The sequence below is a fragment of the Anser brachyrhynchus genome (assembly GCF_964034855.1).
Source record: "Anser brachyrhynchus genome assembly, chromosome: 7".
In the NCBI taxonomy this organism is placed as follows: Eukaryota; Metazoa; Chordata; class Aves; order Anseriformes; family Anatidae; genus Anser; species Anser brachyrhynchus.
This window is the reverse complement of record NC_137701.1, coordinates 40,829,684-40,857,665: the sequence shown is the minus strand read 5'-3', so window position 1 is coordinate 40,857,665 and position 27,982 is coordinate 40,829,684. Positions and strand designations below refer to the sequence as shown.

The following is a 27,982-nucleotide window of genomic DNA, read 5'->3' as shown; positions in this document are numbered from 1 at the left end:
TCTTAATGATTATAGAGTTTGAGGGACTAAACTCAGGAGGAGGAAAACTTCCTAGCACCAATTTAAAGGGAGCCTCCAGAGACCGTGCTTTGAGGCAATGCAGGAGGTGGTGCTGAGGGCTCTTTGTACTGGAGCTGTGGATGCATCCAGTGAGTTATTCAGGGCACAGTGAAAAAGGCATGCAGGAAAATAAAGGCAGATGATTACAGTAAATAAGATTTCCTAGGGTAGCTCTGCTTTCCTCAGTGAACAGCCTAGTAGAGGACAGAGCTACTGCTTTTGTGAATAAATGAAAGAAAAACTACTTTTTGAATATTCTTACTTGTGAAAGTAATTCTGAGTTCTAGCACTTTAAAAAAAAAAAATGCAATCTCCAAAATACTTTGAGTTATTCAAAGGCAGGTTCAACCTCCTTGCAGCACCTTTTATTATCTTTGTTGATTTAACTATTATTTCCCACAAACAATCTGATGTTTGCACTGGAGAAACATTGGCAAGGCAATTACATGGTCTAGTCTTTGTATTTCCAAAAATCTTGTGCTTTTTAAGGAAGCCTCAAATAATCTGACGCATTTGCTGTTACACATTTTATGAGAGTTTTCCCACTGCACACATAAGGAAGGTTATTTGCCTGCTTTTCTCCTCGGACTAATAACGCCATACAGTGAGTGTCGCTCTGCTGTGCAGCCAGGTCGCAGCCCTGGGCTGTTGGGGCAGTCGCTGCTGTCCAGAGCCACTCGTTTTGCAGCTGATGTAGTGCTTGTGAAGCAAGGCATCGGCACCACCAGCCTGCCTGCTGGACCGTGCTGCCTCCGTGCGCCTCCTGCAGCGTCAGGGGATGCTGGGGTTCGGCATGGGCAGCCTGGGCAGGCTCGTGGGGGGAATGCTTGGCTTGCCTGGTGAGCTTATGGGCATGCTGCCTCATTTTCTCCTCTTTGTTAGGAAATAACAGCTAACTTGCGAAATATATGAACGCCAGACAAAAGCCTGAAGTTGCAATAAAATTCAGCAGGCTGACATTTTTTGAATAAATGTTAAGTCTATTTCCATGTAGTTTTCAGTGTACTTTTATGAAAGTTTAATCTTCCGTGAGAGCCTTTCTGTGGGCTGTATCTGTGCACAAATACACATATACGTGTGCAAACAGACAGGTGTAAGGACACACACAGGCTTTTGAAAAGTGAGCCATGGCATTTCAGAACACAAACAGACACCAAGACTTGTCTGCCTCTGCTTTTCCTTGCGCTCCTCCCTCTTAGGAAACTTTTTAACAGCAAATAAAACCCAAGAAAACTGCCTCCCAGATCTGTTAACGCTCAGTTATAAAGCAGGAGTTGTTAAAGGTGTTATTACTGGTCTGAGGGAGGTGTACCTGCCTGCTGAGCTGCTCCCTCTGCTTTTGGAGTGTTTTATGAAGTGTATTGCACTTTGTATTTCTTCTGCACAGGTGTTGTTCTCATTTGTCAAATTCTTGAAGATCTGAATGTGTTTTTTTTATAACTTTTTGCTATCTGCAGTGTTCCATCAAGCTATGAGCAGCTACGTATGTGAAGGGACAACCTCTGGAACTTGCTGTTAAGGGGTAGCAGAGGTTAACTTTGTATACAGGACTAAAGAAAAAGTCCCGTTTCTGAGACAAAAACTCCAGAACTGTACTTGTTTCATTGTTTTTAGTTTTGTCATAAACTGAGAAATAGCCACAGGAGGTCACCAGCTTGCAAATTCCTCAGCAGGTTCCCCCTTAAAAGAATAATTCCTGCCATTTGAAGCGGCAGAGATGCAGCAGAGCTGTTGTTATGCTGCTTTTGAATGAGGTAATAATCATATTAAAGTAATATAGTGTATAATGTGGGGTTATACCTAGCATTGTAGACTGAACAAATATTTTTTCCTCACAGAAAAAGACTGTTCTATTGTTTTCAATAAGAGTTTGAGGCTTCAGATGGTTTGAGGGATAAATAAACATGTTTAGTGTCTTGCTTTTCAAGTGCAAAAATGTAGCTAAACTGAGATTCCACCTACAGAAACGCTGAAATCCGCTCCGAAGGCTTCAGCTCGTGGACAGCTTGTGAATTGTGCTCCCCTCGGTCTCTGCACATCCCCAACATGGACTTTCTGAGGTTTTTCTTCAGTGCTAATTTTTTCCTTGCCTGCTCGTGAGTGCCCTCGTGTCCAGAGGAGGAGGGGCAGATGCGGGTGCCCTGCAGCCGTGCCCGGGGGGCTCTCCGGAGGGGCTTCTCCCACCACCATGGGGAACTGCTCTTCCAGCCCTGCACGGCATCTTACTGCCAGGCCTGACGCTTCTCCTGACAAAGCCTGGTGATTAGGGGGCTTGTTGGGAGGGCTAGCAGTGCTTGGATGGTCTAATTGCAGAGGGAAACAATTGTAGTGACCAAAATATCCTTTTCCCACCCTAAGAATACTGCTAGGCAGCTGCTCTTGGAAATGAAGTGATTCATCTCTGCACTGCAAAAATGGCTTTTTGATGTTTTCTATTTTCAGTTGCCAACACTGATGTAATTTTTATAGAAATTTATTGCTAAGAATGGCCAAATATAAGGATTTTTCCCAGAAAAAACAAATACCTGAATGCCATTGCTTCCCATAGGGAAAATCTACTAGATTTTTTTCCTTATTCTTTGAGCTGGCTGGAGAGTGTACTTGTGCTTGCACTTGTTCCAATCTTAGACTTAATTTCTGACTCTTGACAGCTGACAATTATTTGCTGTATGCTATTTTCATATTGGGGAAAAAAATACTGCAAACAATGGATGTATGGGAGTGGTGGACAAGGCAGTATAGCGCGATATATTGTAGTGCTGTGCCTTAGCTCGCAGTGGGCACTTACCCTTGTGATGTACGTGCTGCTTGGCAACTACGGAGTGCGAAAGCTGCTGCCCGTGACCCAGGATGGATCAGCACACGCAGGCTGACACCTGGCACCTCTCCTCTGCAGCACAGCCAAGCCTGCACAGGTGATCTTGCTTGCTATTCCTTTTTCTTTTTAAAATTACTATTATTTTTTTTAATTTACTATTTAAATTACTAATTTTTTTTTAATTTGCTTCATGGTAGGTAACTTTGCTCTCTAACAAACCAGCCAATCTCTACATGTCGCTGTGTGTCCCATCTGCCAAGTGGCAATGCGGGACCACGACGCGCCCCCCGGCAGGTTCTGGCAAAGCTGCTTGTGGCTGGCCAGGCTGCACGGGGTGCAGAATGGGAGCAGGGCTGCCGGCGTGCTTCAGGGTGCTTGCAGGGGACGGAGTAACGCATAACGTACAGTGAGCATGCAGTGTTCCTGTCTCGTGGGTTTAGGCAGCTGCGGCTGGAAGTTGCACCAATAATGCTGAAGGGCAGTCATGTTTTGAGATACTTGAATTAATTTTGTTCGGTGTTCCCAAACCGGCTTTGGTTCATTGCCTTTATTCTGTCCCTGCTCTGCAGGATTTACAACCGACTCCAGCTGCAGGAAGTCCCACAGGGCCAAGTGGCCCCCAAAAGTGCTCCGTGTCCCTGTGGTGCAGCCAGACGTACTGACGGGATGGGACAGCTGGGGCTGGGAGAACCTTGGCCCAGGTTTGGGTTTCTGTTCCTTTCTTCACCATGTGGTTGTGCTCAAGTGTTTAAGAATTCCTCCAAAGCCTTGAGTTATTTGCTTCTGAGTGCAAGAATATGCCTTTTCTCAAATAACATGCACCATTGTTCAGTTACCACTGCATTAGTGGTTTTCATCTTTGGGGCACTCACTTCTTTCGCTGTTTTTGTGCTTGCAGAAGTGACTTTGATCACCTGTTGCTGATCCTGAAGCTTATGCAAAAATACCTTTCTCGTAACTGGCAGAGATGGTGGGGGAAAACTAGGCTTTCTAAGTGTGAGTGGTGTGTGTGGAGAAGCCATCCAAACTGTACAAAGCAAAAATGATGTCAACATTGACCATTATTTGTAGGAAAAAATCTTCAGGCCATTGTGGATAGCTTGATCCTGTGTGCCCACTGGATCAATGTCAGGAGAAATAAAGTATTTCTTTTACGAAGAACTAAATTGGTGGTGTTTCTGTATTTTAAATGTTATTCTGACAATGCTCATTCCTCTTATCTAGGGTCTAAAAGACTGCAGTAGTGATAATTGCTGCCATTTTTCTCTAATTTGTTGGAGTATGGAGTGATTTCGACTGGGAAAATTAAGTAGACTATGATTTTCGAGTTGAGAAAATGACAGAAAAGGCACGCAAAATGTCTGAGCAGGATATATAAAATGGTCAGTGTCACAGAGAAGGCAATAATATGAGAAAGAGGAGAAATAAAATTCACAGGAAGCACAAAAGACAGCATGGGGGAAAAATAGGTCCTTTCGTAATACACAATGCAGTTATGGAACTCCATCCCCTGCAAATTTGTTAAAAAGAAGGATTTTGTAAATGATTTAAATACAGAGGAGACAAACTCAGGAAGGATGTGGAAAGAGCTGCCAAGTGCAGCGCCCAGGTCCTCTGAGGGCTGGAGCTCAGTGTTCGAGCTCCTGGTGAAGCTCTTGGGCCAGAGGCAGGAAGGCGAGAGGGTGAGTGTTTGGGGAGGGACTTCAGCTGGCTTTGTGTACAGATGGGAACAAAAGCTGTGGCATTTGACTTGATTCTACTTTTTCATTTACTTTCTCTGAGGCCCAGCTCGGTTGGAAGTGTGCTCCGCAGTGCTGGGAGAGTTCTCAGCAGAAGCAAATAAGCGCTCTGTAAGCAGAGCGTGGATAAGCTCGCCGGGGCGGCGCGGTGTGCTTAGCACCACGGGGACCTCTCCAGGAGACCTGGGGAGCCCTTGGGTGCTGTGGGCATGGGGAAGTGGAGATGGGCAAAAATCCGACCGAGCAGGACAGACACAAGGAGCTCCTTTTGTGGTTTAAATTTCCCAGGTATTCCTTTTGTGCTTGGGTGCTTCCTCTTGGGAAGATCCTGCTGATGCTACGCGCCCCCCAGAAAGCCATGGCTCAGCTGTGGCTGTAATCCAGAGTAACATTGAGTGCTACATTAGCAACAGAGGAAATACAAGTTAATAAACTCATAATATTAATTTTTCATCTTTGTTTCCTGGGCTTATGATTATTCATTAAAGGAATTGTAGCTGTTTAAAAAACAAACAAACAACAACTGATTTTGCATTATTGAATACGTGGCCCAGCAGCACATGTAAAATGTGAACGTTAAAGGAGTCCATGGGGCTGCAGACAGCCTGAGCTGTGGGGAGCACTCTGCTCCTGCTAAATAGCTGGGCTATGCCAACTTGACCGTCTCTCTTTATATCATGTACATCATTTATAGCAGTCCTGCCTGGCTCAGGGCTGGCACAGCGTGGGGCCGGGGAAGTCCTGCCATGCATGTCCCCGCAGGCAGCTCCCTGGCCTTTGGGCTATGTGCTGTGAAACATCACTTTCCAAACGATAATCTGCAATCCAGTGAAGTGCACAAATAGAGGAATTACATCACGTGCAAAATATGCCCCCTTATAAATGAGCATAATTCGCTGCAGTACTTCACATTAACAGGACGTTAAACACCGTCCCTTTTATGCAAGGTTGTTTCTATGGCAACTGGAAATGATTCCTTGGATCAGAAACATCTCTGCTCCGTGTACTGATTGTAGCAATTCTGTTATTTTCATTTTCCTATTAAAATAGGCAGTGTGTTCCCATGAGCACAGGGGATGGTGATGATCTCGCAGCATGAAACCTCTTCCCTTGCATGCAGCCTTACAGAGGTGCCCGTGTTCTGCCCGTTTGCTTTTGAGAGCATTGCACGATTTTTGGAGGGGAGTGAGACCTGGAGCCTTGCAATCCCACTGAAGCCCAGAGGGGCTGCACGGTGACCGGGCGGGCATTTGGGGGCTCTGCTGCACCCCACGGTAACTCAGTGCCAGAGCCCAGCCCTCCAGCTGGAGATCCCAAGCTCTCCACATCACTGTGGGTGCAGGAATCCGAGCAGGCTGTGGGTGGGGGGGCTAATTTTTGGCTGCTGTGCTGGGGGAGGTCCTGCAGCATGGGGTCTAGCTGGGGGCAGCCTCTTTGGGGCACTTCCCCGGGATTAGCTGCGTTGAAGCACTTTTCTGCCCCGTGCGGGGGGAGCACACTGACTGCTGGGGGCTGACTGCGCGATGCCCCTAGCTCGCTGACACCAAGAAAGCCAAAGTGCTCGGAGCATCGCTGCTTCTTCCCCTCGGTTCCTCATGTGGCTTTGCTTTTGTTTCCAACACCGAGTGGTTCCAAATAGCTTGAAAATTTCTGTAAATTGCATGTGCCAGCACTGGACTTGGAGCTGGTTGTCCTCAGACGAAAGGGAAAAGCAGAAATGGTTATTAAAGGGCAAGGTCCTGATGTCTGGACTGAGCTACTTAATGAGTGCGGTATCCATGACGGGTGGTGAGCGCAAAGCTAGCGTTTTATTGTCTGTTACAGCGAGTATTTAATAAGGTTTTGTAATGTTGTAATAATTGTAATGCTGCCACAATGGCAACAACTGCTGTTGCAAGGGCATTACATCTCTTGATCACTTTTTTTTCACAATAAAGTTATGAAATATGTATACAACAACTCTTCCTTTTAAAAGCTTGGCAATAGGGGGAAAAAAAATCCTTCCCTACTTTCTGTAGCTTTTGAAATATGCTTTAATCAGATTACTGAAGTACTGTGCATAAAATACGGCACATCTGTAACAAGGAATTATAGATGTGGAGAGATGCTTTGATAAATCATTGCTCTCCTTTATCAAAGGGCTGAGGAATATGCGTGGTGTATAGCTGTAGATGTTTGTCCTTATAGTGGATACTTTATGGTCTTGAAACAGCACGTGAATTACCTGAAAATATCTAATGAGCCTCAGTCCATGACCTGAATTACCAGGGAAAACAAATCTTTCCCAAAGACTATTATTTAAGTGCCCTTTCCAGCAGGAAGCCTTCATACAGCTGGCAAAGTCCAAAGTGTGTGCATGTATGCCTTCATTTCTGTGCTGACTTTTAGCTCAAATTATTTCTGCTAACTGAAGCGTGGAGGTGGGTGCCAAAGGTGGAGCTTGTCTTTGGGTTGTGTTTCCTCTTCGATGCCAGATGTAAAGGCTCTCTCATTTATTTTTTGGTAAATGCATTTCCACTGGCGATCACAGCTGGTGCTGCTGTCCCGTTCAGGTGAGGCGCGTCCCATCGCCGGGCTGCAGCAACTGGGCAGCCGGCGCTGGGTCGCCGAGGGGAGCTCTCACGGGTGGCAGGGCTGTTGGGTTATACAATCTCTTCACAAACAGTTATTGGCTAATTAGACTCATCTGTAAGCTCAAAATCTCCGTGGAATACAATTATCTAGCATATTTAATGCTGCCTGCTGTCCCGCTGTCCTGTCCTCTTTTCCCCTTTTTATAAACCTCTTATTGAATCAAGATAGACCTGTCTCTATAGAAACAGATTCTGTGGTTTTCTGAAGTCATTTCTTAAGTGTTTCATTTAATAAATGCTCTCAAACTTAAAGGCAGGGAGAAGATACCATCAGGAATAGGGAATGATCAGCTGTGAGTATCTCATCTCTGAGTTAAGGAAATGTTTTATCCTAATAGAGGGGAAAAGGGGATAGAAAAATCAGCATGGGTTATACATATTTTTCATCAACACTTTAATATATATGAAAGAGCAGAAGTACTTGAATGGCTTTTCAACCAACAGTGACCATGTCAAATGTCTGAAATTTACTGGAAAATAAATACAAATTTAAAAGGGACAAATTGTCCTAAACAGCCTCATGCCCTGACTGATTCATCTCCCTGATGTCAGGTTTTCCCCCTCTCTGAAGACAATAGTTCAATGTTTCTGTAGCTGAATCCTCTGCTTTGCCCAGAAACAAGATTACAGCAGGACTGGATGATCTTAGAGGTCTTTTCCAACCTAAATGATTCTGTGATTCTCTGAGATGAGTTATAATAAATGATAGCAGTTAGATTTCATACTCAGTTGCTGGTAACTGCTCTAGTTCATTTCCATGTGGACTTCGTTTCCCACCACTGAGCATTTAGCAAATGCTTGCTTTCCTTGGGAAACTGCGTATAAAACCCCGTGGCTGCTGGGTCAGCCTGGCGTGTGTCCCAGGCAGCGCAAAGGGAGGCTGAGGGGAAGCCCCACCAGGCTTTTCAGAAAAAGCTCAGTGTTTCTCTTCACAGTACTTGCATTTAAAAGTAAAAGGAAAAAAAAGGGGGATGGGAGAGGGTTTAAATTCCAGATGGTGGAAGTGCAGCAGCTGGTCAGTAACTGAGCTGTCCCCTGGGAGCGACGGAGCCTTGGCTGGGGACGCAGCTCTGCTGCTGCACCCTCTGTGCCGGGCTGGGGCGGCTGCCATGCACGTGTCCCATCCGTTAGCTGGACAAAGCTGCTCCGGCTGACCCAGGCTGCCGTTGGGCTTGGCTTACACGTCACCGTGCACCAAAAGCAACCTCCCTTGGAGAGCATCAGGGCACACGTCAGTGCGGTGCAGCGGGAGCCGGGACCCGCACCCTGCGCCAGGCGCCTCCCGCAGATCTCACCTCTGGCACAGCAGCACTGATGCCACGTAGCAATCCTGTGTCCTCGGAAAATATTTGGGTAGTACCTCATTTATTCTTGCTTTAGGAGCAGATGACATGTAAACGTACACTTCTGTGTTTTAAGGGTATTATTTTAAAGGTTGAGTTGACGGCATTTTGGTTTACATCGAACTTTTCAGGGCATGCCTTCAGTAAGTGATAGGAATTCTAATAAACGCTGGCAGAGTCTGCACTTCTCAAACACCCTGAGAAAATAAATTAATGCGCTATTCTAGCTATGACATTAGCAGATGCTGTGTGGGCAGTTGTTTTACAGAAACAGTCGCACCATCTCTAATAGCATGATGAAAAGTGAAATAAAAAAATACAACGTTTCTGCTGCTGCAAATGACTAATTTAAAAGTCTTTATGCGCTACATTGTCATCTGCAGTAAACAAGGTCTTCTCATCAGAAGACTTTATTAACATTATTAATAAAGAGAAAGAAACCAGGTGGTATATATTTAAAGCAGTTATGCATTACTCCAGATAAAACAGACCACAGAGCATAACCTTACGGTGAAATTAATTTCTAGAGTGACCTCTGTAAGTACCTTGTTCTTCAGAAGGAGAAAAAAGTGGGTTCTGTCCAAATTACCTCCTAGGAGTAGAAGCAGAACAGTTGGTGGAGGTTGGCAGGGACCTCTGGAGCTTGTCCGGTCCGCCCCCCCTGCTCGAGCACTTCAGCTTTCCTGGGGCAGGCAACAAAAGCAGCCGGGTCTCTCCACTTTGGGCTCCACCAGGCTCCATGGGGAGTCGGTGCTGCCTTTCATCGCTGTGACCATGCCAGCCTGTGTGCCCGCTGACAGCCTTTTTTTTTTTCTGATTATGTGGTATCAGAATATTTTAAGTTTTTACATGAAACTTTTCTTCAAAATGTGTGCCTCTAACCACCAGGATAACTTACCATGAGAAAATTAGCTCTGCCATCACACTTGAACTGTACTCAAGTCCTGAAATTATCTGGTTTGAGCCATTGCATCGCTTTGCTTTTGTCTGCAGAGCTGAAGAGTCCTTCTTGATGAATTCCTTGCCTTCCCTCGGATGAGAGCTGGGAGCCTTTCACAACAAAGCAGGTTTTGCTAAACTTAGAAATCATTCTGGTAGCTTCCTCCGGGCACCCTTTTAGCTATCTTCTGTTATAAGCCAAGGAGCTGAAAACTGTGTCACGTTAGAAATCTAATCTCGCTCTTTGCAATAAGTGGCTTAATCCTGGCTTTTCTTTGTAACTTCTTTGAGAATTGCTTTAGACTGTGGTGTAAACCTGCTGAGGCATAGCCTCTAATTGCTTCTGGCTGGCTTTGAACCTTTCTTTTTTATTTATTTATTTTATTTATTTGTTTATTTTATGTGCTGTGTTTTTGTTTGATCATAAAAATAGTAATAATAAACTTGTTTCTTATTGGCCAGTTGTTTTCTGGGCTGCCACAGAAGACACTAACGCCTGTTGAGGCTTTTGGTCTCTGGAGAGCGCCCAGTTCTCCACATTTTCTGACAGGCTTTGCACACATCATTGCACGTTCTGGGATTATGTCCCACAGTCCCTATAAATTTTGATGATTCCGCCATGAAATGACTCAGGGCAGGTGCTTCTGGCTTTGTAAGCTGAGACAGCATAATTTAGATATCTTGCTTTCTCTTACATGCTTCAGTGGATCATCAGCTTCAGGGAAATACAGATTCACATCCTCTGGTATCCCAGTCTGTTCTGGGGAAGACACTGCTCTTCTATTGCCACCTCCCTCATCTGCTTAGTTTTTTTTACAGACACTTACTCCCACGAAGCCTATACAAATGGGAGGTCTCCACCTTGAATTCGTAAAGTGCATCAGCACAGGTTAGCATATGCAAAATTGCACGAGCTCTGCCTCGGAGCAGATTTCTAATTAGCCTTCACTCTGAGCGGGGCTCTTAATTGCAAACATGTAATTCTGGTTGCTCAGAGGTAATACGCCAGCTGTCTGACCAAAAAGGTAATTGAGGGAAACACCGAGAGCTTCAGGCGCTAGTTCTGTGCTCTGATCGCTGCCCTCCCTGCTGCCTTTCCCCCTCACGCTGACCAGCGCTGCTGACTCCTCTCCCGAGCGCCCTGCAGATTTCTCTGCAGCCGTGGCTTTCAGCAGAGCTTCACGGGAAGCTTCTGAGGCTGCCATAGCCAGAGCTACGCCAGCCTGTCCCCTTCTGTGATGACATCCGAACGATACCCATTGGAGTAAAAGCAAAAATTTTATTTTTTTAAACAAAGCTTTTTCTAACTGTGTGGTTTGTACAGGAAAACCAGGATGTTTGCAGGGTTTTATTTGCATCCTCAGTGGGGAGAGGCTCTCTCCTACCAAAGCAATTGTGCCCATGTCTCATGCCTAGAATTCACTGGAATTTATTACACGGATGAAAGTTTCTCTACATCTCATGGAAGTCACAGCTTTCCTTCCTTAATTAAATTTTCAAAGATGAATTTTAGAAGGAAGCTCTCAATTTTTACTTGACACTTGGAGGCTCCATTAGAATTTGCAAACTAACATATCCTTCCCTGAAAGAAACAAAGATTTTTTTAACATAATTTTTCTAATGGAGCTTGAAGTGACAAGTAAATAGGTTTTGCTCTCATACATCAGCACCTTTTAATATTCCAGATGTTACCATACAATAACTTTGCAAAATTCTTTCAATTCGATATAATGTGCACAATTGGAGCAGGCAGACTGGATGCAAATGACCGACAAGCCAGAAATAAGCAGGATGATCATCCTCCAAAGTGAGGGATGTGGTGGAGTCAAGCTCTTCCACAGCCCCGTTACTCATAGGAGGACAAAGAGGAGTGGTTAACATCAGTTTACTCCTCATAGATTCTTAGAGGAAAAGAAATAGGAAAAGGAAAAAATAAAGTTTAACAAATCTCCTAACAGACTCTCTTAGTAATTATTATTTCTACCAAAATGTATAGACTTTCCCTGAAAATTTGGGTTCTGTTGTATCCCGTAAATAAATATAGGGGATAATATACATTAACGTGCCCTGAAAGCTAGAGGAAATAAAATCGCAGCTTTGTAGCCGGCAGCAGGAAGCCCAGAACGTATCTGGTGGATTAGGTGGGAACTGCAGACGTGAGCCACGGCACCAGCAGGTTTTCCACAAAGTTCCCTTGGGTTCCCGAGGAAGGCTGCGACAGGCCGTGTGAAGGAAACTGCAGCTCCTGAAGCGCCTGTGGCAAAATCTCAAGCCTTGGACCGTTTGTGTAGCAGGCTGACTTCAGGCACAGAACAAACACCACGCCGTGGCTGCAGCTCCCCGGAGCAACCCGGCCGCGCTGGGCTCGCTGAGGAGCCTGGCGCCCTTTCCTGCCCTGAGAACTGAAGTAGTTAAGGTGTCCTGGGGAAATGGGAGTGGGAAGTCTTTTAACTAGAAAAAGTATGTTTTTTAACAAATATATCCTTTACCAGCCCACGGAATCAATTGCCAGTTAAACCTGCTCACTCCAAATACGACTCAGAAAAGCCGTGATTAACTCCTTATCCCATTCAAACCTTTTGTTCCTGCCCCAAGGTGACAAGCTGTTAAACAGGGAGGGAAATGCCTGAGAGAAACATGCAATGGGGGCACAGAGAAAGGCAGGAAAGGTGAGCGAGCGTCTGCCAGCCTGTGGCAGCCCCCGCGAGCTGCAGCCTGCGTTTCCGAGGAGTGGGAGGCCAGCCTTGGAGGAGCTTCGGCAACAGAAAGCCCTGGGGAATAAACTGCTCGCCTCTCCATCCCCCGTCCCTCTGCGGTGCTCGCTGCCCTCTGCCGTGGGCCGGGACCCCCAGCGTCGCCCTGCCACGAGGGTGCCTGCGTCTCCCATGGGTGCCCTGCATCAGTGGCCCGGCCCTGGGTGGCCATCGGGCACGTCTGGTCCCACCGCCGAGCAGGTGGCTGTGACACAGCTTGCTGTGATGGATTGCGGGCGTTACGGTAAATATTTTGTTTGCCCTGAGAAATTCTGCTGCTGGGCTCACAGCGTTATTGAAAACTAACGAGCGCGTCAGCAGGGAGCCGGTGTTTTGTCAGCTGGATGTATCGCCCTTCTGCAAAACCGAGGACAAAATGTAAAATAGCATCCTAAGTATGGTTCAGGAGTGTTTGCTGTGTTTCAGTCTGCCCACACTGTCCAGACGGGGTCACAGGGACTGGTGCTGGGGGTCTGGGAAGACCCGATGGTGGCTGTAACCTTCCAGCTGGATCGGGGAGGAAGGGGGTAGCTCTGGGGGCTGGCAGGGGGCACGCTCCTGGAGGGGCCTCCTCGGGCACCAAATGTCGTTCTGGGGGCGGGGATCCCCTGTGCAGTGCTGCCTGTGCAGCCCGGGCTGCCCACCTTGAAAGTGTACCTGGGATTTACGGAGGTGTTTGCAGTCCCCTGTTCACAAGTGCAGCATTTCCATACTCACACGAGGCTTACGCTGCAATTTTGGATAGGAAACATTGCAAGGAATATCATGCTGCACCTGTGCTGGTTTGCAAATGGGAACTTAACGTAGATTTTTTCCTCTGTTATAATAACAGCACGATGAACAGCTGATTTTAAGCTATGAGAACAAAGGAAAATGCAAGTTGGAATACCTTAATTTTTCATTTTTGGGTCAGAAGAGCTTTTGGTGTGGCACACTTGTGTGTCGATACAGTGCAGTGGAATGTAATACCTTTACATGCACTGCTGGGGATAACTAATATCTGTTTTTTCCTTCAGTTACAAATTTTAACAGGCACCTTATTTCCACTAAATAGTGACTGGTGCTCTAAGCGAAGTAGAAGAATTTCTGAGACACAAATTGCGCAGTAGTTTCATTTCTCACAGATGAATACATTACATTGAAAGCATTTTAAAACAGGTAAAAGGGGAAAAAGCTGAATGCCCTGGCATGGCCCCCCCTCCTGCCTGGGTGGCTCATCCAAACCTGCCACTTCACAGGGTCAGAGGAAGCCCTGCGTGGCTCTCGGGGTGCTTTTAGACCATAAAGAAGGCCCTGTGCGAAGCTAAAACCCAGCTCTGTATTTGGGTTCCCCATCCCTGGGTGGGAAGTTGCGTGGGCTGGGGACATGTGGCTCAGTGCCCTGGCTGTCCTCGGCCCCTCTGAGCATCCCTAAGGGAAAAGTCAGAGGGGCGGGACTGCGCTGTGAGCTCTTGGCCAGCCTTCAGGGGTACGGGTGGCAAAGGCTGCGAGGTCACTGCTCGTATAGGGGGAGTTTGCACAAGCAGATGTCTCAATTGCATTAAAGCTAATGATAATGGGAAAAAAAAATCTTTTCAGCAGAAATACAGCTTCTTCCTTCCTATGATCATTGCTGGGTGCAGTCAGCATCTGCTCCGATCGATGCCTGATCTGCCTTGGTATATTCAGAGGTTCAGGTTAAATTGCTGCTATTACAGCTGGGCCGCGTACTCCATTTCATGAGGCTTACTGCTGAATCTTCATGTGGAAATACTTTGTCCTGATATGTTCTTACATACAGCTATATAGGTATTTCTTGCTGTGGTGTTTTTTTTTATTATTATTATTATTTTCTTGTATTTTCTTCAGGCTGCAACTCAGCCTCACTGCCCAAGAATGATTTTTATTTCATTCTGAACCCTGCAGAGTAAATCAACAGCTAAGCAAAGTTTATGCTGCTTATACGAGGGACAAAACAAAGTCAGGATCCCATTGCACTCAGTGGCTGCTGTGCTCCCTGGCAACAGGCATTAATTAACCTATTTCCTAATGATGTCTGGGTGCCTCGTCGGGGGGAGCGGGTGCATGGGGCTGGGCTGCTCCTGCCCCCCGACGGGGTAATCCCCAGGAAATACAGAGCATCCATTGCCCTGCTCAGCTCCACGCCGTGAACCTGCACAGAGCCCAGTTAAAACCTGAGGGTGTTAAGGAGGCTTTATCCAGTATCTGATCGCTCGTTTGCTCTTTGGAAGGCACGCAGGTGTCCACAACAGGCTTCTGTGGCTGTGCCCAAGCGGCTGGCCAGGAGCTGCAGCGGGTGCTTGTGCCTGGGGGGACGGGTTGGGGAAAGGACCAATTCTGTCTTCAGTTTTATTTACATCCTACCTTTACTGTCAGCGCAGGGCGTTTGGCACAACCCATCCCCAATGAGACCACACCACTGACAACCCCTTGTTCCCTTCTCTCCTTCACTTCTTTGTCAGCTGAGTCCTCTCCCCATTTATTTTGTCTCCATCGTGCTCATACAACTTACCACCCTGAGCGAGAGCGCTGCGGTAGCAGTAGTCCGGTTTCCTGGAATTTAGTATAACATCGCATGGAGCCAGTCTCTCGCTTTAATCTTAAACCCTTTCATCTTGATTAGATACGGTGATATAATTTAATGTGTCTCAGTATACTTATGCCCTTTTTGTTTCAGTAAATTATGTATTTCAGAGTTTATACAATCATGATTCTTGCCATGAAATGTAAGACACCATCAGCAGGCTGCACTCTCACAAGCTTCTTTAAGCTGTTGTGAATTTTTGTGTCCTCCAAGTCCTCCAAGTGAGGACTTTAGATTTTGCTTGCAAAACACCAGGCTCCAACAGTGGTCATTTTCCTGATAATGACGTGCCTTAGCAAGAACAGGAGACATCTGTGTTTTGTGGCAGAATGCAGTGCAGAAACATGACGCTGTGTAGTTCTAAAACTATTCCTCACTTTGCTTTTTATCCACTTCCACCACCCATGCGTGCGCTGCAGGTTGCAGCAGCACCAGGGGAGCCTGCACTGCTGGTGACACGCCGAGGAAGCAGATTATACCTTTTTTATCTGGAAATGCAGGCATTTATATCAATGTTTAAGATGTTTATAGGTTGAAAAAAGATGCAATAAAGGTTCATTTAAAATACTGCAATGCCACTTCTGTCCAAACAGATCAATTTAATGGTTATTTAGTAGAAATAAATTCAGCCAGGCATAATGGAAACAGCAGCAGGAGAACCTAAATATAGCAGCAGCAGCAGCAGCAGCCGGCCCTGGTGCAGCGTTTTCCTCCCAGTGCTGTGCTGTATTTTAACTGGTGTATTTTAACATAGGTGTGGGCAGTGTGTAAGGGCGCTGCGTGGCTCCCACCCTGCCCGCACCAGCGAGCGGCCCCGCTGTGCCGTGGATGGGAGCGAAGGTGGTCGGACCTGGTAACAACCTGGTAGATAACGGCTGCATTTAAGGGGTGCCCAGGAGCAGTTACCAGTCCGAATGTACAGGGGATACAGGGAGCAGCCTAAATATGTATGGGGCTTGTAGGAAAATTGCATAAAATGATCATTTAGCTGAATAAAAGATATAAAACGGGGCTTTCTTAAATGCCAGAGGTTTGGAGTATTTATGGTTTCCTTGCTATAAATACATAACTCAGGGACAGTTTAGCGAAGCAAAGCAAATTACCAGCTAAAGCGACAGAGAGCTGTGCCGGGGGCAAGTGCCTGCATCGTGCCGATGCTCCAGCGCCGGGGGGGCTGCGGTGTGCAGGAGCCCACGTCTGCCCCCGGCGCCCCGGGGCCTCCCCAGCCACTCAGCATGCTGAGGGGTGCACGGCGGCCAGCGGGCAGAGCCTCTGGTGGGATGGGTGGCTTTTCAAGCAGGACCCGGCTGCATCCACAGACGAGGCGTTTTCCTGCTTTCCGCCTGCCGGAGGCTGCAGCGTGTCCAGCCTCGGGTCCTCTGCTCCGGCAGCTGGAGTTGTTGCTCTGCCCTGGACCTGCTGAGAGCCCAGCTGGGAGCTGGGGGAAAAGCTGTCGGAATGGGAATCACGAATTCTTCCCTTCAAACCACACCGGGGCTGCGCCTGTCCTGCACCAGTAGCGCTGGGCACTGCATGTCCAGCGCAGTCCCCAAAAGGTGGCAGTTCAGCCCCTAAATTCATTTTGTGTTACCATGACGGAGGTACCTGTTAGAAGGGGAATTTTACCTTCTTTGCGAAGGATGGATTTTATTTCTACCAAAATGTTTGCGGCTCACTGAGCAGAATTAATCTATAATTTGGCAGTTAATGTGTCCGCAAGCTCTCATGAAAGAAAAAAAACTTATTAAACTTAATCGGGTTTTAGGTTTTCATTATTTCTGCTCTAATAAACACAAGAAGCCATACTGTGGGAACACAAAACGGAGCGTGCTTTGTCGGGGAGGGCTCCGTGGCCCCAGGTAATGCTCAGCACTGCAGCAACGCCTGTGGGCAGCACCTGCGGGCACACAGCTGGCCTTCAGCCCGCCTCCTGCTGCATGCCTATGCACACACACACATATAAAATATAAATACATGTAAAATATACCTGACATTAATATGCTAGCAAAAAGAATACATATTTTATTATATTTATATTTCATACCTCTGTTTCATCTATATACAAATATATACATATATCAAAATTGCAGTTTGGTAGCTTTACTCCTTTCCCAAGCAGCTGTCAATATTCAGGACCTTGCTAATTAGTTGCACAGTCAGAGAGGAAATTAATAATGCAGTCAGATACTTTAAATTGTCTTTTTTTTTTTTTTTTTTCTTATGTGTCTAGTGTGTACATGGAGGAGAGGTCAAAGGCGGGTAGGCTGTGCAGGGCGGATGTCCGGAGCGATGTGATGGCTCTGTTAATGGACAAGACCTTTCTAAAATAGTGGAAAAAAATAAGGTACCAAACGATGTTTTTTAAAAGTCTGTGGGAGCGAGGGGGCAGTTTCACGAACACCCATCCCCATCGCATCTTCGCCGCCGTGCGGAGCCGGGTACCACTCGCCGTTGCCATGGCAGCGCTCAGCATCTCCGGCCGTGCCCGGCAGCTCGCCCCATCCAGGAGCCCGGGCTGCTTCCCCGCCCCGCAGCTCGTTTGCTTTCATAACGGTGAAACAGCAACAAAACCTGCCGCTTCGGTGTCATGTCTGAAGTCGTTACTTAAACGCCAAAAAGGATCCCTGAAGTATTATATCCATACGTGTGAATTGCTGGTGGAGAACACATGTAATTAAATGTTTTTAGAAATTATTTGGCAATTTGGACTTAGTATCTACAGACAATAGAAATGAAGCTACTGAGATGTCAAGAAAAAGCAAAGAGAATGGAAACATGAATATATTTAATTGTAGTGAAAAGTTACAGTTGTGTTTAAAAAATGACTTTTCGTACTTGAAAGAATTTTTGTATGTTTATTTGTAGTCATTCGTTTGCAGCACGGTGCTGGAGTACAGGATACAGATACAGCAGCACCAGGTACTGGGCAAATGACCTCGAGTGATGTTGTGTGCTACCTACTTCTTCATAGCACCAGCAACACCCTCCCCAGACGGCTGCAGCCCCGGAGTTTGCAGAGGAAACCTTTTAGATGTCTTTGCATAAAGAAAAGTTCGGAGGCCTCGTGGTGGTGCTCCACTGGGAAAAATGGTTAGCCTCTGGGAGCCCTGCTCAGACCCTGAGCATCGCAAAGCGATCATACAATGTCTACCTGTAGTACCACTTTGTGCCTAAAGAACCATGTAGATAGGGTATATGTGGGTATGTGTACCATCAGGTACACACACAGACACACGCACACACGTTAAACAAACGTCCCTCGCATCCCTCACTGCGCTCCTTTGGCATCGTGAGATGGACCTCCGCTGGTTGGTGTGGGTACCAAACTTACCAGCTGGTTTAGCTTCCAAACATTTTCTCATTTATTCGTTTTCCCGCTCATAAAAGGCACAGGGAATATGTGTTAGCCCCACGCTTTGGGGAGGTAATTTACTGGGGGACTTCTGGCAGCTGCCAATGGCATTAACAGCCTCCTCTGGTGGAGAAAGGGAACTGGTCATGTGCAGGGACAGCAAAGGATTACAGGAACTGTAAGGGTTTGGGGATACTGGTTTTATCTTGCATTTAGTTTGATTTGACTTTAATGTTCAGAATATTCTTAAATAAAAAATAAATAAAAATTGAAAAAGGCAGACATCAGCTAGAGGAAGAAGCAGGAGCTGAATCTTTACTGACCAACACTTGCACAAGTGGCCGGGAAGTCAGAGTGCGGCTGTGCTGGGAGCTGCTTTGGGCCTCCTGAAGCTTTTGTGACCAAAATTAATTCCCAGTAGTGGGTATTTTTGTCTGACCCTTCACCCCCTCATTTCCCCCCCCGTTAGCTCCTGCTGTTTCATGTTTCTCCCGGCGATGGTGTTAATTACTGGGGGCTGGGAGCAGAACACCGCCAGAGAGCCGCTGAGAGGTCTGACGGGTCTGCCTGGGGTGTGCGAAAGTTTGCTCCCCGAGGTAATTAAAAAAAAAAAAAATATGTTTTCATTTCAGTAGTGCCATACGGACAAGTGTGGCAAACAGACCTTTATAACTCCTAACAGCTTTGTGTGGTTGTAGTTGAGCAACTGTTGTATGACCTTTCAGAAAGGCAACGATTTTCCCATAAAAAACAATGATCAGAGACGTTTCATTTTCATATCTCACGCAAAACGCTTAGAGCCATCAGCATCTTCCCTTTGACAATCTGCATTTCCTTGCAGTGTCTCGTTTGTGGCTTCCTCTGCTCCAGAAGCAGGTTGGGGATTTAATCCCTCGTGCCAGGGCTCTGTTTGTCTGTCTCCTCACCCTACAGGAGGGTGTCCCTGCTTTACCTCCTATTTGTCCTTTCCTGAAGTTATTTCGGTTATGCTGGGGGGAAGCTGGGTGCTTCTGTTCACACCTTCCCTCATGTCCTAGTGCTCAGCCCCGGCCATCGCTGTTGCCCGTCCTGTACTCACCAAAGACTCTGAAATCAGAAATTCCTGCAGCATCCCAGGTAGAGCTGTGCCAACAGTGTGGAAATTGCAGCACGGGGGAGTTTTTGCTACAGGTACGACCCTGCAGCGAGGCTCACACAAAACCAAACAGCGTACATGTGGCAGGCCAAACAAGGACGAGTGAGGGGGGGAGATAATGTGGCACATAACACAGTAACTACGAAACAAATTTCAGATTGTTTGCCTTTCTAAGCCTGAATTAATAGCAACGTACCTGACCTGCAGCATGTACCTAGCTCTTGAGGCGATTTAACCACATAAAACTTACGGTCTTGATCGGTGACTGACCTCAGATCATCTTCAGAAATATATTTTTTTTTCTTTTCATTGCTCAGTGTCTGAAGTCTTCGGTGACTGAGGTGAACCGAATATCACCAAAGGAAATGAATGCCCATGCCACAGCCTCAGCTGCTGGAGCTAGGTACAAAGAACGGCGGCTGCAGCGGCCGTGCCAAGGTCGGCGACGATGCTTTATCGAGCTCTGCTTCGTCTGCAAAGCTGCAGTCTGGCATTTTCTAAAGGATCCTTTCTGCTCTGGAGGGGAGGGCACAATCCTGCACTGCTGCTGCGGCACGCGGAAAGCAAAGGTCTCGGGGCAGCACAGCAGCACTTACCTGCTGCTGGCAAGGGTAGGCAAAACGTTCCAGGCTACAAAGATAGCCTCAAATAAGCTCCCATAAAAGTTCCCATATATTAGCTAAGAGCAGAGATTTCAATTTAGCCCGTTCTGGTTTATGTGACTAATTACAAAACTGAACTACCAAATAATTAGCACATTATTTCCCCGTGGAAAGCCGAAGTGTGCTCAGCCCGGGTGCTTGCTGAAGCACTCAGGGTGCTGGCCCCTCGTGCCCCCTCCCCGCGGTGCGTCCCTGTGCAGTCCAGCAGCGCATGCATTGCCTGCTTCCTTCCAAGAGCTGGGAGAACGGCTGAGGTCTAAAAAGAGGTAATCCCACTGGTAACTGAGTTGTCTACCAGTAAAACAACTGTGGTGTAGCCTTTCTTTCATGAAATGCTCTGAATGCCCCAAAGCCTTCACTGCAAGGCAGGCGGGGAGAGAACCTCATCTCCCCGGGGGCTGCCCGTGCCCCAGGCAGGTCAGATGGGGCTGTCAGAACAGCCCGGTGCCCCACACGCCTGCTAAAGCAGCCGTTACTTCCAGATGGTACAGTTAGCCAAAAATAATGCTTTCGAGTAAAACATTTCTCAGCATTTTCAAATTTATCAGACGCTAATTGTTTCTGGACACGTTGGTAGACTGTCAAGCCATCAGATTTCAGTAGGAGAACACTGGTTAAAAGACGGCTCGTGGTTTCAGTATGAGTTTTGACAGGCGTGCCAGCAGAAACACAAGATGAAAAACCAGTCGAGTTCCAAACTTCCGAAATAGCAGCGGGGCTGAAGCTTCCCAGTCGTTCAGAAAAAATAGAAGTAAGGGAAATCAGTAGGAAACCCGGTCAGTCGCTGACCTCTGGGCTGGGAGCCGCATTCTCCCTCCACGGGGACCTCTCATCCCCAGGACGTCCCCACCAGCACTTGGGGCATGGTGGCACGGAGCCCCCAGCCCTAGCATCAGCCACTGCTGTGGTGGGTGACCCACGGGGGTCCACTCTGATTTCTGTGTCGCTGAGGTTCCTTAACGGGTCTGATAACAGCCATGTGTGCTTCAGTGCTCGTTTATAGAGACCAGCCTGGCATGCCCGCTGTCCCCGAGCAGCACCGTGTGTTCGCCTCGGGCAGGCTGGGCGTTCTGAGGAGCTTGTGAGGCAGAAGTCTCCGCTCTGGGTGCTTAATAACGGCACAAAGTGGGCAAATGAATGTGCGGTTCGAGTTTCTTTTAATGCAAGGTTTTCTACAAGTTTATCTTTCTAGGATTAACTATTGACGGAGTATCTTGTATGGCCCAAATTATGCTGGAAAATAAATTTGATGTGGCTTTCATGTCGCTACCTCCTGAAACATTTGTAAAAAGTCTGAAGTGTCATTTCCGAGGACAGGTTAATTAATGGAGAAGTGATAAACCAAGGCAGCAAGCCTCCTTGCCCCAAGCCTCCCACCAAACTAACGCTTGATGCTGCTTGCCAATAAATGCCAATAAACACCAATAAATTCGGGATGCAGCTCTGCCAGCAGGACCCTCTAGTGACAACGCTGCGCAGGAACGCAGCAGGGTGGCACAGGGATGGCGGGGGGGCAGCAAGGGGCGACCCCCAGCAGCTGCCCCCTGTGCTCTGCAGCAGCCCTGCTCTCGCTGCCACAGCAGCAGCAGCGCTGCATCATCCTGGGCATCCTGGGACCTGGAAATGCGGTCCCCAAACACACGTGGCAGCTATTCAGAGACGTTTAGGTTGGTAGAGAAAACAAATATGGCTTGATGGTTTTTTAGAGCCGCAGCAAACCCTTAGTAAAGTGTGCTGTTATGAAAATATCTCTCAATTCATGAAAATATCTCTCAATTCAGCTCGGGGGCATAGCAAATGACTGGCACGCTCAGAGCGCACTCCAGCTGTGCTTTGGAAGGGACGGTTACAGAAAAGTGCTTCCCTTCATCCCGGTGCCCTCAGACACCCCGGGAAGCTCTTTCTTCCTGGGTACCCGTGGGACCTGGGGGTAATCTCCTTTTTGTTCCTGCTCCGTGCTTAATAATTAATTTCAAAGTGCAAAATCAAAAAGACTGGAGGAAAAAAAGGGCAGCTGTTGCTATGGCACCGGACCAGCTCCTGCTCCAGCGCTTCTCCTGCCCGTCGCAGTGCCGGGCCTCTCGTGCTGCTGGAGCACCGCGGCAGGAGGAGCCGCTGCCACAGCACGGGGCACAGCTCCAGGTGGGCACAAGGTGCTGGCCCCCGATCCTCGGGGACATCCCCAGGCCCTGTGGGGTCCGGAGTTGGATGTTCTCTCCTCTCCCCGCAGCCCCACACGAGGCCGAGGCCGGCTGCTCACCGCGGGGCCTCGTGCTGCGCTGCGAGGCGGCGTGGGCCGTGCCAGGGGCAGGGTGCCAGCGCGGTGCGAGGATAAATCCGCAGCCATAAATAAGGGGCGGATGCTAAAATTCCCTGCTATTAATACAGTGCATTATACCGGTCTCTTAAACGCTGGAGCGCGTGGGCGGCGCATGTATAGCTAACAAATCGTGCTCCTACTTTCCCATAAGCACATGTACTGTGCTTATTGCTCCTCCAATGTGCCTTTTAAAAAATCCATCTGGTATATTAGCATTTCTTCTAATTAATGTCAACTCTAATCACAGCCACCTACATAAAAATACAGCTCTACACAAAATACTGGGAAAAGCTCTCTTACAAAAAGCAGCAACATTTCAAATTGGACTGGCTGTGCATAACAAAGCAGCTGTCAGAAGTTGTTATTGAGCAGAAAAAACTGGGAAGTGCACGTAATGTTTTATCAGATGTGAACTGCTTGCGAGTGCCTTACCCCGCACACAGTCTAGGATGAAAATGAGAAAGCTGGAAAGGGTTTTAGGGAGTCTAATGAGGATTCATTAGAGATTTTACGAATCAGTCACTTTTATGGGACGTATCCATGTTCCTGCCCTGGATTATGCATGATGATGTTGACTTAAAAGATCCTCGTGAAATATTTGTGAAAGACACCTGCAATAGGGCTGAAAAATGTGTACCTAGAGAATTCAAGCCTGGAAGGGATCCTGGTGACCAATTGTCTCCTACAGAGCCCATGCCAAAAGCGTTGCCAGCACCTTTTCTCTAAACCTAGAGCCACTGCTTTTAAGACCAGAAGAGCCTTAATGCAGCCTTCCTAGGCCAAACTCTCGGGAGGGTTGTTCTCATGGCCAACCGCCTCCACTCGAACACACGGAGAATGGCTGGCGCTGTCCTAGTGAGCTGATGCCGTGCCCACAGCACGAGGGGGCTGCAGGCCCCTGACACCTCCTGCCCTGGGAGCTCTGCCCCCGGCGCCCCCAGCAGCACTTCCCAGGGCCCTGCCGCTGGGCGCTCGGGTGCCTTCCTGCCGTGCCGTCACAGCGTGCCTAGTGCGGGGCAGGCTCTGCAAAGAGGGAGCACGGGACCAGTGCGCACTAACAGGGGAGCAGCAGCGTGAAAACCTTTCATTCATCGCCCCCCGTAGTCCGTCCTCAGCAGCACCCTTTGAGATGCCTTGGGTGCTCGCTGACTGGCCTACCCTGCAGGCAGGTGTCACTTCACTGCTCCACCAGAACAGCAACAAGGCAAAAAACTACGTCCGTAAAACAGATAAGGTTGTTACTTGGTCAGAGGGACAAGATTTCTGTCCCCTAATCGAGAACATTTAGCAATGTGCACACATACGCATGTGTCTATATTCTGTTTCCACAGATGATGAAGTTATGATGTCTGTTTGAATAATGTGACACATCTCCCATTTCAGCAGCTTGTTGCTTGTTTACAACTGTTACTGACACCAAAACTTCCCAAAGGCAAAGCGCTTCACTGAAGCAGTTTGTTTGGATCCTGTTAATATCAGCATCTCTAATTCTGCTTCGGATATAGTTGGAAGGCAGGGCAAGCAGGCTCACCGACAGCCCCAGCAGAAGGCAATGCAAGCAGAGAGGTCCCCTGCAGAGCCCTGACGCTGGCCAGCAAAGCCCCTGGGACGGCTCCAGAAGGGGAAAGAAATTGGGGATGTCTCTTCTGACGACAGGAACGCTTTCATATGAAATTGTGTTTTTTCACCTCTAAATCTATGGGGTTATTAAGACGCATTATTCATTTTTTGAATAATAAGCAATGCGATTAGTGCCGCTAATAATAATGGAATAATAAACTACTTTGTATTTTAAATAAATAAATAAAATACCATGTATTTTTAAACAGATAAAACACTGTGCGTTACTAGTTAAATTATGCCAATGGCTGGCTGTGAGCTTTAACAGCTGCCCTCACAGAGGAGCCAGCACGAAGATGCAGAGGCCCCAAGCATCCCACGTTTCTGGCTCGCTCTGGTGAAGCTCCTCAGAAAGGAAGCTGCGGATGGCCCCGGTGCCCTGGCACGGCGCGGCGGCTGCCCCACGCCTCCTGCATCGCTGCTAAGACAACGCTGGACCATGGCTTGGCACCGTGGTAGTGCCCGAAGGGTGCGCTCTGCTGCCCGGTAAAACCACAGCTTTCCAGTCAGCCCGTGCCTTTAGTCCTGGGGGGGGGACTGGGTAATCATGTGCCTGCCTTTTCAATATTTTATTTCTTATTTTTACAAGTAAGGCGAGTGGTAAGCTACCATTTGAAATTGTAGCACATTTAAATATTTCAATTCTGCCTCAATCCAAAGGGCAATCCTCCTGAGTGCTTCGCTGAGGTTTCTCATATCGGGAAAGGCATTATCTAAATATTCATTTGAAATATTAAAGATTTAGGACAGGCACAACGGTACTCACTCTGGCTGTGAGTCGTGATGTGAATTATAAGAAGACAGGAGTTTATTTGTTAGGTTTTTATTCCAGAAAAACTTGCATTTCTCACAAGATACTGAGATTTAAAATAACATTAAGAACAATTTCAGTTCCCAGTGGTTTACAAGTGTGTAAGGATTGGATAATATTTCCATTTTAAAATCTCTAAACATCACATACAATGTAAAATATTCTCCTTCACAGCTCCCCCGGTCTGGCTTTAGATGAGAAGTGGGAGTTTCCCCTTGCAGGTACCACCGCGCATTGAAACTTGCTGAATTCTTTCAGGTCTGAGCATCGAAGGGGAATATTTCAGAAAATATATTTTTATTATAACCCCCCACCCCTGAAGAATTATAGACTGTTTAAAACTCCTGTCTGCATCTGCCTCCTTTTGTGTTACTATGTTTGATGTGGCAGCTATGGACTTTTTAGTATGATGTTTCTGGCTCTACAAGTCCAAAATTGAAAAACATCTTCCTTCCTTCCTTCCTTCCTTCCTTCCTTCCTTCCTTCCTTCCTTCCTTCTTTTTTCTTTTTTTCTTTTTTTCTTTTTTCTTTTTTTTCTTTTTTTTCTTTTTTTCTTTTTTTTCTTTTTTTTCTTTTTTTCTTTTTTTTCTTTTTTTTCTTTTTTTTTTCTTTTTTTCTTTTTTTTCTTTTTTTTCTTTTTTTCTTTTTTTCTTTTTTTTATTTTTTTCTTTTGTCTCTGACATGGTTACTCCTGTGTCACAGTTATTATTAACTGGGCTGGTACAACCTATAACTTCCATATGCAGCTTTGCCACAGTGATTTTTCACAGGCTGAAGCCCGTGATCTTGTCCATAAGTCTCAGCTGATGATCTGCAGGAAATTAGATGCTGTATTTTTACCTTTGGTAGTGGAGACCTTGCAGAAAACAGGAAGCTGAAGACAGCCAGGACCATAACACATTTATTCTGATCTATCACCATAGAAACAGATAATCCACAAATGGTCCGTTTCTACAAAAACAGGTTACAAGATGGAGCGGCAGTCAGGCTCCCCCACCGAACAGCACTTTGCACTCCATATCAAATGTGTCTGAGGAAAAAACAATTTGGAAAAAGGGGTGTACGTGTATTGCTTCCCCTGCCACCTCTGGGTGGCTGATGCAGGGTGCACAAGGAGTAGCCCTGTGCGACGGGCCGCGTGGGCTCTACCTGCAGTAATCAGCCACCCGTGACAGCAGGGACAAATAAAATCCTCGTGATGATCCTGTATGTAAACTGCGGTGTATGAGGGCCAAGGAACACACGGAGAGAGTATCAGCAGAAAGCTTTAGCGAGCTGCGTAACAAACACATGGACACTGAGCAACCTACCTTCCCATCTCGTCTTCTGCTGAAGGCTGACCCCCCCCCCAAAAAAAAAGAGAGAAAAACAAAAAGAAAAACAAGAAGAGAAAGAAGAAAGAGAAAGAAAAGCAGGGGTGGCTCTGGGATCCCGGCAGCTGGGGGTGCTTCTGGTTTTGGCTCTTTAGAAGGGGTCTGCTTGCTCCAAAGGGCATAAAGCTTACTGATGCAGAGAGCGAAAAGTATAAATTGAGTTTTCATCTCTGAAATCCTTTCCATCTTAATATGAAGACCAGATATTTATGCAAGCAACAAGCTGACTCCTCCGGCAATTGACCTAACTAAATGTTTTAGCGCAGCAATAACGTTAATGTTTGCTTATTTCTGTAAGTGGAAGGAGCGTCCTGAAGACACTCGTGTGGGCAAGTCCTGTCCTCCCGCGGGAGAGCAGGGCCCAGCTTTTGGCCCCTGCAGGGGAAGGATGAACCCACACCGGCGGTGTCTCCAGGCACCCCTTGGGCAGTGGTTCAGGTGCCACCTCCTCCCGTTCTGTTTCTGCTGCTGCCCAGCATGCTTTCCCTGCCGGCAGCTGTTTGCTCCCTGTGTTTAAACCGGCTGGGAGGCGTTCGGGTGCTGAGGGGCACCGAGCGATGCTGCCCTGTCCTGCACTCCGGGGACTGCATGCGAAGGGTTCTCCTTTCCCCGTTGGTCCGGTGAAAGGGCTTTGTTCAAACAGAATCTGTCCTGTGCTCTGTGCCCCTGCCTGGGGGTGCTCCCCTGCAAGGCAGTGACAAAGGGGGCAGAAAACCAAGCGGGGCCACAAACTGCTGTTGGGAGAGGACAGCCTGGAGCCCCCGCCTCGCCTGGCAGCTCCTCGCTCCTGGGGCTCGCGATCCAAGCGCCGCAGAGCTCGGGGACACCGCTGCTGCTGGAGCTCCTCTGCAGGATGAGCTGAATGGCTCGTAATCGCGTTACCACGCCCGAGTGTCTGGGCCCAAGGCAGAACGGTGTGCGTTGCTTGGAGAGCACAAGAAAGTGCCCAAGGATTTTCAAGTCACTTCTGGAAAGAAAAAGACAGGAGAAGTAAAAAAGACAGGGGCTGACAGCGAAATCAGCACTTTTATTTTTATTTATTTTTACACATCCAGTTGCTTATAAGATAAGATTTTGATGTCTAGAGTTAACAAGACAATAAATGGTCTCCACAACACCCGGACCTACAAGCACTTTAAAACATTCTTCCACTCTTGCCTTTCTGCTCCATTACCTTTGGTACTGAAGTACCAGAGCAGTAGCTGACATTTCTTATAGAGTGTGCCATTTCCTTAGCACAGATTTCCTGAGGGCTAAGCAAACTCGGAATGTATGTACAAGAAGAAATATAATATAAAATACATAAATTATGCAATGGCATTAAGCTATCAATATAGAGGCCTTGTGGTCTAGTAGAAAATGGTGTGCATGCAGAATTGTAAAGGACTGCTTATAAAATACTTGTGCCGTGCAGGACCTGCAGTGTAGCTAATACATGACACCCAAATTTTAAGACATAAATATTAGGAATATTATTTAAAAATAAATAAATAGATTTCATCAGAGAAACTGTTGTTTCTTTTTTTCTTTTTTTTTCTTTTCAATTTAAATTACAAATTATGCATTAGGAAGGGGCCACTGAGTTCTCTCAATGTCTGTCAATGATGTTTAAGACATGTCTGACGTGGTATTTCGTGTCCTCCATGAAGTGCTGTTCCTTCACTGACCCTGCTGACCAAAGCCACACGGTGCCAGCCCTCCAGGGTGACACTTGCCGGCAGGAGGGCAGGGAGAGCAGGAGGAGGAAGAAAAAGCTCAGCCTGGCACCACCCTGCAGCTATCGTGCATCCTTTCTCACCTGCATTTTCAGCTCTTCCAAGCTGGAAGTGCCGTGGCATTT

The 27,982-nt window shown here is 47.2% G+C and overlaps 1 long non-coding RNA gene across 1 annotated transcript; it reads left to right on the top strand.

The window, feature by feature from the left end:
- The first annotated feature begins 1,953 nt into the window (after positions 1 to 1,953).
- On the top strand, positions 1,954 to 4,044 carry LOC308197995. Its single transcript, XR_013953515.1, has 2 exons — positions 1,954 to 2,975; positions 3,448 to 4,044. It is a non-coding gene; the product is annotated as an uncharacterized lncRNA (long non-coding RNA).
- Positions 4,045 to 27,982: the final 23,938 nt, after the last annotated feature.